The sequence below is a fragment of the Siniperca chuatsi genome, linkage group LG23 (genome assembly GCF_020085105.1).
Source record: "Siniperca chuatsi isolate FFG_IHB_CAS linkage group LG23, ASM2008510v1, whole genome shotgun sequence".
NCBI lineage: Eukaryota > Metazoa > Chordata > Actinopteri > Centrarchiformes > Sinipercidae > Siniperca > Siniperca chuatsi.
The window spans coordinates 2648370-2657500 of record NC_058064.1 but is presented as its reverse complement, the minus strand read 5'-3'; the positions used below and the strand labels follow the sequence as shown (position 1 = coordinate 2657500).

The following is a 9131-nucleotide window of genomic DNA, read 5'->3' as shown; positions in this document are numbered from 1 at the left end:
CTGCAACCAAACACACACACACACACACAACGCTGCTCCCATGTTAGTGAATGACTATAGTGCTATGAGAGGTAAATCTATAATCGGTGTATGTTATTCACCAACATGCAAGCAGCAGATACTGTGTGTGTGTGTGTGTGTGTGTGTGTGTGTGTGTGTGTGTGTGTGTGTGTTTGTGTCAACAGCCAAATCCAACATGATCCTGTAATCCCAGTTTGAGAGAAAACACAGTGGCACATGGTTTTTAATGAAGGAACTATTCAGAGAAAGACAGACTGTAACATAGACAGGAAGATTGTGACACACTGCATTGTCACATTTATAATATAAATACTGTATTAACACAGCTTTAAACAAAATTATTAATATATTTACATATTCATTTTACATTACCTAATAACGAGGCTATTAACACAGCTTTTTTTAAAAACACATTTAAAGTACCCCAGAACTCAAAAATGTGTTTTTCTTATGTTTAAGTCCTCTAACATATCAAGCCTTGACTTTACTGGCTTGTATGTGTGCCAAGTTTGTCACTAGAGAGGTGTTTTCACGTTCCTCTACTGACACGTGATTTGGGACAACACAAATTCAAAAGCCAGTCGCAACGCCGCCGGCAAAGAAACCTGAACCCTCCAGCGCAGAGCGGACTTGTCAGTACAGAGCGCGAGAGTTTGCACTAAGCTAGTGTAGAGAAAGTTTTGACAGCAAACGTGGTGGAGTGTGCAGTTGTTGTATGATGTTCTCCTTGTAGATGTAAAGCGGACCCTGGAGCTTCCTTCCACTCTCTACTAACGTTACGTAATAACAATGTGAACACACTGTAACATCGTAGCAGATATTATTGTATGTTTCACAACCACTAAGGCTGTGTCAGCCACTGCCAGCTACAAGCTAACAAACAACATAAACAAATAAAAGATGCTAACTACACTTTCCGTTCTGATACATCTGCTAGCCGCCGATTTTGGTGAACAACAGACTCCTCATCTGAGTCTGACTGAGGCTCAAACATGTACGGCTGAATCTCTCCAACGTTTCGTCTAACTCTAACCATCTTGATGCGCACCATTCTCTCACCCACATCCCTGCTCTCACCGGCACCTGTCAACCTAACACCGGTCAACCTAACACCGGTCAACCTAACATCAGTTAACCAAACACCGGTCAACCTAACACCGGTCAACCTAACACCGGTCAACCCAACACCAGTCAACCTAACACCGGTCAACCTAACACCGGTCAACCTAACATCAGTTAACCTAACACCGGTCAACCCAACACCAGTCAACCTAACATCGGTCAACCTAACACCGGTCAACCTAACATCAGTTAACCTAACACCGGTCAACCCAACACCAGTCAACCTAACATCGGTCAACCTAACACCGGTCAACCAAACACCGGTCAACCTAACATCATTCAACCCAACACCAGTCAACCTAACACCGGTCAACCTAACACCAGTCAACCTAACATCATTCAACCCAACACCAGTCAACCTAACACCGGTCAACCTAACACCGGTCAACCTAACATCGGTCAACCAAACACCGGTCAACCTAACATCAGTCAACCTAACACCGGTCAACCTAACATCAGTTAACCTAACACCGGTCAACCTAACACCAGTCAACCCAACACCAGTCAACCCAACACCGGTCAATCTAACACCAGTTAACCTAACACCGGTCAACCTAACACCGGTCAACCTAACACCGGTCAACCTAACAAGCAGCAGTGGTGGGCGGGGCATTCATAGATCCAGAATTTCTAAATGAGGGGGAAAGAGTAGATGTGCTTCCAGCTCCTTTCCAGAGTTTTTTTTTTTTTTTTTACTTTTTATGTGGGATAACCATGTTAAACAAAATATTAATCATAGTAGAGTATTTTTACATACTTTAAAATGTGTCGGGAGGGGAACTTTAAAGATGAATTTCACATTAATGACACGGTTATTATCACAGCTAGTAACAGTTATTAACCGATCTAAAAGGTTATTAATACAGTTTTCAATAATTTTTTACATTTTTAGATTCAGATTTAGTTTTCATTAATAATATGATTATTGACACTGCTATTAACATAGGTTTAACACATTTTCTTAGTTATTGCCATGGTTAGCATAGCTTGTAACATTGTAACCTTTAATTTTGGCACCTGATTCAGATTTAGTCGTTGACGAAATTATCACTGCTTGTAAGACAGTTATGAACAAATTTGCTTTTGTTATTAACAACCTGTTAATTATTTTTATTAGCATTTAAATTTTAAAGGCTGATCTCACAAAATATTTGAAATTGTTTGTTAGAAAATAAATACTGTATTTTATTACTAAATGCATGCAAACACTGAATGGTACAAACACAAACAGTGGTCTTTTACATTAAAGTCAATGACACTAAGTAGCCTGGAGCTGTGAGGATACGTTACTTAGTTAGTTCAGGATCCTTTTGGTAATAAACCAATGAAACATGTTTTCTGCTGGTGATAATAAAACCTTGTTTGGTCGTGTGTTAAAGACAGGTGTTTTACCTGCTGTTACCAAGGTGACACTGACAGACGTCCAGCTCATCAACATTCACGCCGCCAGCTGTTTGATTGGCTATTGACACGGCCTGCCAAGCGTTTGATTGGCTATCACATGAGCCATTACTTTTACAGCTATTGGTGTGTTCTCACCCTTCTGTCACAGAATGAGCTTTCAACAGTAAGTGGCTCCTTTTAAACTATCTGTTATCTGACACACACATGGTAAAAGTGCATATATATGTGTGTGTTTTGTCAGGTTTATGTCATGTTCAGTGAAGCTAATGGCTAGTTTTTAGCTCTCCCTGTCAGATGCTTCGGTGGTCAATGCTTTTGTCCAGCTAGAGGCAGACGCTAAAGGATGGCGATGTGAGTCACCCTGTCCAGGCTTTCCACCAGGTTTTGGAACCTGGCTGCAGGGATTTGCTCCCCTTCAGCCACAATTACAATGACAATAAGTGAAGTTTGCCCCTGTTCATTCTCTATTGGACATGAGCAATCCGCTTCGCAAGGCATTGTGGGATAGTAGGCAACCCAGGACTAACAAATGTGGCAACAAAAGCACGGGGTCAAAAGTTGAAAAATTTTAACTTTTTGCAAATGATAGCCAAATTCGTCTGGAAGCAGCATAGTAATTTGCAAAGAAACAAAGAAAAAATTCCACATTGATTAGCCAGGTAATTTAGCCATCAGCAGGTGAAGACAAATGTCTGCAGAGGAGAAGATTGAAATTGTAGTTTCTGGATGCCCTTTGTCTCCAAGATTACAGGTAAAAATCAATTGGTGCTTGGAACAGTCATGTATCTTGTTGTAAAGACTGTTATTTACACAATATTTGCCAAGAAGCAAGCTACACACTTGCGAGCATTTACATGTGATTTGACAAGAATTGTTGTTTTGATGTTGGGCGATAAAGTCGCCGTTCCAGTTCATCTCAAAGGTGTTGGATGGGGTTGAGGTTGAGGGCTCAGTGCAGGCCAGTCAAGCTCTTCCACACCAAACTGGGAAAACCCGTTTCTGTGGTAGTCTGCCACCTTTTCCTCTCCAGCCCTGTGTTCTCTGTTGTGTTCCCCTTCCTGGTGTGTCTTGTGGGTCCCCTACTTGTCTTTGGATATGTGTGTGTGTATGTGTGTATGTTACCTGCCTGGCTCTAGGAACCTCCCACCTGCGGCTGATCACCAGCACACCTGTCTCCTATCTACTCATCAGTCTTCACAGCTTATATACCAGGCTTTTCCACTACTCCGACGCCAGATCGTCCCGTACATTGTACGACAACTACGCTCTAGGCTCTCGCTAAAGTTAAGTACTTTTTGCAAGTGTGTTTTTCCTTCGTGTTTTTGATCCTGTCTGTTTTTGCTCTGCCTAAGGCATTACCCGGTGCTGGTGATCGCCGCTCCTGTGGTTTCCTGGATTCCTGTCTGCCTGTCTGCCTGCTTCTCCAGCCAGCTTCACCTTGCCTGTCGTCATCTGTTTACACTGCTCATTCACCATTCGACTTTATTACGAATAAAGTGTGTTTTGGATTACAGAGACTTCTCGGTATTCTGCATTTTTTTGGGGTTCGAAGATCGTGCATACGACAGTTTCTTTATGGACCTGGCTTTGTGCACGGGGGCTTTTTGAAACAGCAAAGGCCCAAACACAAACTGTCGACACAAAGTTGTACGAACACTATTTTCTAAGATATATCATAGCATTGAGATTTCCCTTAATTGCAAATAAAAGACCCAAATCAGGAAAAACAACCCAAGACCAAAAGTACACAAAAGCAGTGTCCTCATAATTTTGCCTCATAACTGCGGCCAGGATTGGGTTGCACATTTTTAGTAACAACTACCAAGTTTCAAACTAGACATTTACTAAATTTGGCTGCACCATTAGAAGGAAGCATCTGTAGTGCCGTCCAATCAAAAGCAATCAGCTATAAAAACAGAAAGTCACTGTAGCATCATAAACTGTAGCATAACTGTTGAAAATGACAAATGTTTACGGGGGCAAACGATAAATTAAACTTAACTGCTTATTTTACTATTTAATCTAAAAGGGTCATATATTAGCAAGATAGCGTTAGCTTTGTCAGTTAATTCAGTTAGATAAACAACAGTTACACCTGGCAGCGACTAGGTGTACATTTTTAGTGACAACGTATCTCTACGTAAGAACTAGTTTGTGTGGTGCAACCCGTTTTAATTTAGTTAGCTATCTTCTTCGGGTTTCATCTTCTTTTTTTTAAGGTAGTAAATCTTTTCAAGTTTGAGACTCTGGGGCGAATTCACAAAAGGATTGTGCGGCCGCAAAACCTGCATAAATACGACAAAAAGAAACTGTGTAATTCTCAAAGCACCCAAAAAGGGTGAACTGCACCCCTAACTGCGCTGCCGAGCAAATAGCGTCTCGGTTCTCCGGTGCTATTTGCAGGTATGTAAATTAAGTAATATGCATACATTTGGTGCAAAATTGGCCCCTTTCTATGCAAATGAGCCTCATTGAAAAACAAGGTCAAATTCACAAACACCAGCGCTAACAGCAACACGCAATTATTAGTGTCTTTGGAGAGCTGGTGGTAACTGAATAAGAGGTGTCACACCCGGACTTTCCAGTGATCATGGCAGCAGTGACTGCAGTCAGGCGAAGCAATAGCGCATCACGGTACATCATATGCGCACAGGTGGCACAGAGACAGTACAATACCTGATATTCACCATGAGGGAATGAAACTGTAAAATAACATAAAACCTGCAGCTGTGAGACGGTGGTTACGCACTGTGACAGTCCAGCATGGAGCAGAGTAGGAGAGGAAACAGAGGCATGAGGGAGAGCGCACAGTTAAAGCCCCCAAATGACAATCACTGCATACAGAGTGAGTCAGAGAAAAATGAGAGACATCCCGCAGATAGAAATGAATGATAGAGCAGGGGGAGTTATTAGATCATTTGAATAGTTATAATTATAATTAGAGTACTCTTTCAAATCAAACATCTCTTTCCACAGGAGTGGAAAGTTTTGTTCTTGCAACTGCATTTGCAACATTTTTTTGTCTCAATGTTGCTTAATCATGTCATGTGATCTGCTACTTCAGTACACCTTAAGAGCAAATATTACTGGGACCACTGCAGAAAATTGCAGATGAACATTTAACAGACACAAAACAATGGCAAATTGCACTCAGCTGCAAAACTTTATGGGCGTGTTTGCGCTGAAATGTCATTAGCACAATCTCTTTTGTGAATCGGACCTTGAGACAGCGCAGATAGCGGTTGCAAATGATGCCCAATTCATGGTGCTATCAGTGGGCGCAATTTATTCTTTGTGAATTTGCCCCTAACTACGTTAACTTTGAACCTACAAGAGCCCGCACAACCAGCTTCTGATTCACGACATTAAGTATTAATATTTCTAGGTGGATGAACCCTTTTGATTTCAGTGACTCCATGACTTCCTCAAGCGTATTTATTTTTTTAGCCCCAAGAAGAATCAACGCTTTCATAATGTTTAATAAACATTGCAGCTTTGAAATATAAGACTGTTTTATTGGACAAAGTCCACACACACACACACACAGTCTCTCTGACATTGCATGGCCAATTAGAGTTCTATTTCAGCCAACTGGATCAAGGTGGAAGACAGCGGGGAGAGAGAAAGAGAGAGCGAGATCTAAGTGGGCGGCACACTCTTCTGCCTCAGGGTAGATTGGTGTCAAGTGCAGAGAACACACACAGTAGGCAGAAAATGTAATGAATGTGTGTCATTTGTTAGGAAGAAAGTCCGTGTGTGTGAGTACGAGTGTATGTGAGTACGAGTGTGTGTGGTCTCTGCACTTGACACCAATCTAGCAGCAGCAGCAGCAGCAGCAGAAGAGAAATAAAGAAGAGAAGTGAGTGTGTCAGAGGGAGAACAGACTTAAAGCTGAACACACACAGATCCAAACATCAATATTTCAAATTCCTTGAAAGCACAAATCCATCCATGATTCATAGTCACACTTCATAAAAGAGACAGAGATGCAGATACAGACTGACAGAGCATCTTGTGGTCAATATACACAGTACAAACAGAGGCTCGCTGTTTCTGTGGTGAACTGAATCATTGACGCCGTGTGTGTGTTTGATGTAAACAGATGATGAATGCTGAGGTGAAGTGGGATGTAGCATAGCTTGGTGTAGCGTGGGGTTTCCGAGCTTCTTAACTTTCACTACATTGTTGCCGTTGTAATGTTTTATTAGTCTTTGCCCTATATTGGTCTCTGTTGGCTTTAGTGACTGAAAGAGCATCGCAACACCCGGGATGATCAGCTGTTTTAAAGGGACAGTTCACCCCAAAATCAAAAAGACATACTTGATGAGCAGTTTTACGCGGGAACTAAAATAGTTCCAAGTCCTTAAGGACAAGTCAGAGTCAAGTCCTTGAAATTGCAATCAAGATTTCTCGTTGAGCAGCTACTTTGTCAGAAAAACAACAGAGGAGCAACGGGTGTGTCTGATCACAGGGCAGACAAAAAAGCTCACGTCGTTTTAATACATTTACATTTATTCATTTGGCAGATGCTTTTTGTCCAAAGCGACGAACAAATGAGATAACTAACTGCGGTGACAAATACACAATTTACAATAAAAGCCACCCTGTGTTTCGGCATTTGAATGCATTAGCAGTAACTTAACCCAGCTCTGATACAACTGTAGGAGAGTGAACACTAAACCCTGAGGCTGATTATGATGAAATAAAATTACAAACACTAACACTGTACAATGCATGCATTCATCGTTTCCTGTGAGTCCCTCGTGTGTGTGAAGGCTATTTAAATCTAGCGCAGGAACTCCGCCACTAACAGCGGAAAAACACACCCTGAATGGCAAGTCTTAAGTCCTTAAAGACAAGTACAAGTCTCAAATAATTTTTGATGTCGAAGTCAAGCCTCAAGTCTTGTATTGGCAGATGTATGAATCAGCATGGCAAGCACCTTATTGGTGAAAGTCTGCTTTTCCAACTTTTCCTGACTTCACCAGAGTGTGAAGTCGACCTGACAGACTCTACACTGCTGCTCCCTCCGCTGGATGAAGCCCTCAATTTGTCACTACAGCAGCCAGCAGGTCAGACAGAAATCCCCACAGCTCTGTGATAAAGAGACGAGGGAATATCGGAATAAAATCTACCTCCTCACCGTTTAAGCAGCCTCAGCCGGTGGCAGGCCGTCCTCCTCGTTTGGATCGATGACGTCTGGTTGATGTCACTCACTTCAGCAGGACAAGACAGCGGCTGGTTTCTGCAGACATTGTGTGAATGGCAGGTATTGATTGTGAGGAAAGAAACAGCAGATTAAAGACAAGAACTGTCTTTTCTGACCAGTAGACCAGAGCAACCATTAGTGGAGAAATTTCTTGAGCTAGGCTAGCAGTTGTCAAGGCTACAAAATATTAGGTTTAAAAGCTCTTAAAATGTCATATAATGCCACTTTAGCTTTCCCATTCGCCCCCATTCGTCATTTTACCAATAAAGTATGTGTTCCTACCTTCAGTCACAGCTCGCAGTAGTCTAGCAGGTGGACAAGTTTGTGGTTTTAGGAGCAGTTAGAATTTGACCGAATCAGCTACTAGCAGTTTCCCCCTGCTTGCAGTCTTTGAGCTAAGCTAGCTAAACACGCTAGCCGGGCTAATAATGTCCTGACCCTATGTCTGTACTGGAAACACATGCTGAAACTGACATCGGTTTTCTCATCTGACCACGGGTAGAAAACAGGAGGATTTTCCACAATGTTGGAGTGCTCCTTCAAAGAGTGACATGAGGGTTAGGAAAACTTCTGGCACTGAGCTTGTGTATTAGTCGGTTCAGCTTCCACAAAGTCTGGAAGCAGGGGAAAACTGCTAGGCTCCCCGAAAAGTATATAAATATATATGTACCTTCTATCTCCAAAACTGTCTTTTTTCCACATGGCATCATGTTTCTTGAAGAAGTGTAGAATTAGAAAAAGGGTAAAAAAGGGTTATTTCTTTTGTCAGTTGTTTTATCTTTTGTTGTCTTTTTTGTTTCTTTCTTTTTTGTCTAGGTCTTTATTCCTCCTTTTTGCATATATCTTGTTTTGTCTCTTGATTTTCTTGTTTTTCTGCCTGTCTGTGTTATGAGCTGAAGGCAACAGACCCAGATCACATCAGAGACCAGTGCTGTAAAGAGTGTGTTTGTACAATGTGTGTGTGTGTGTGTGTGTGTGTGTGTGACAGCTCACTATACAAATGCAAAACAGATTGCTTTTCTCCTCTCTTTGATAGGTGTATCAGTCTGTCCTGTCGTTTATTTCCTCGTTTATCTCCACAGCGGTGTGTGTGTGTGTGTGTGTGTGTGTGTGAGTGTGAAAGTATACTAAACATGCAGTAAGTGTGCCTATGTGTGTTTGTTCTACTGTTTTCACACGCAGCCATCTACATCCTTTTATTTTTCTAATTTGTCAGGTGTGTGTGTGTGTGTGTGTGTGTCATATTCTCTCACCATACTGGAGTTGTCAAACTGGTTTACAACAGTTAGAGTGTGTGTGTGTGTGTGTGTCTGTGTGTTGCTCTGTGTGACGCTGATTAAAAGTGAGAGGTTTTTGATTGCCTCGACCCTCTATG

At 41.8% G+C, this 9131-nt stretch overlaps 1 protein-coding gene across 1 annotated transcript in view; it reads right to left on the bottom strand.

Annotated features, from left to right (window-relative positions):
- Positions 1-7785, bottom strand: part of LOC122871443 (thyrotropin-releasing hormone-degrading ectoenzyme-like) — a 169693-nt gene extending 161908 nt beyond the window's left edge. Inside the window, exon 1 of the mRNA XM_044186574.1 lies at positions 7691-7785. The gene's annotated coding sequence lies outside the window, so the exon portion shown is untranslated. The remainder of the gene's footprint in view (positions 1-7690) is intronic.
- Between the last annotated feature and the right edge of the window lie 1346 nt (positions 7786-9131).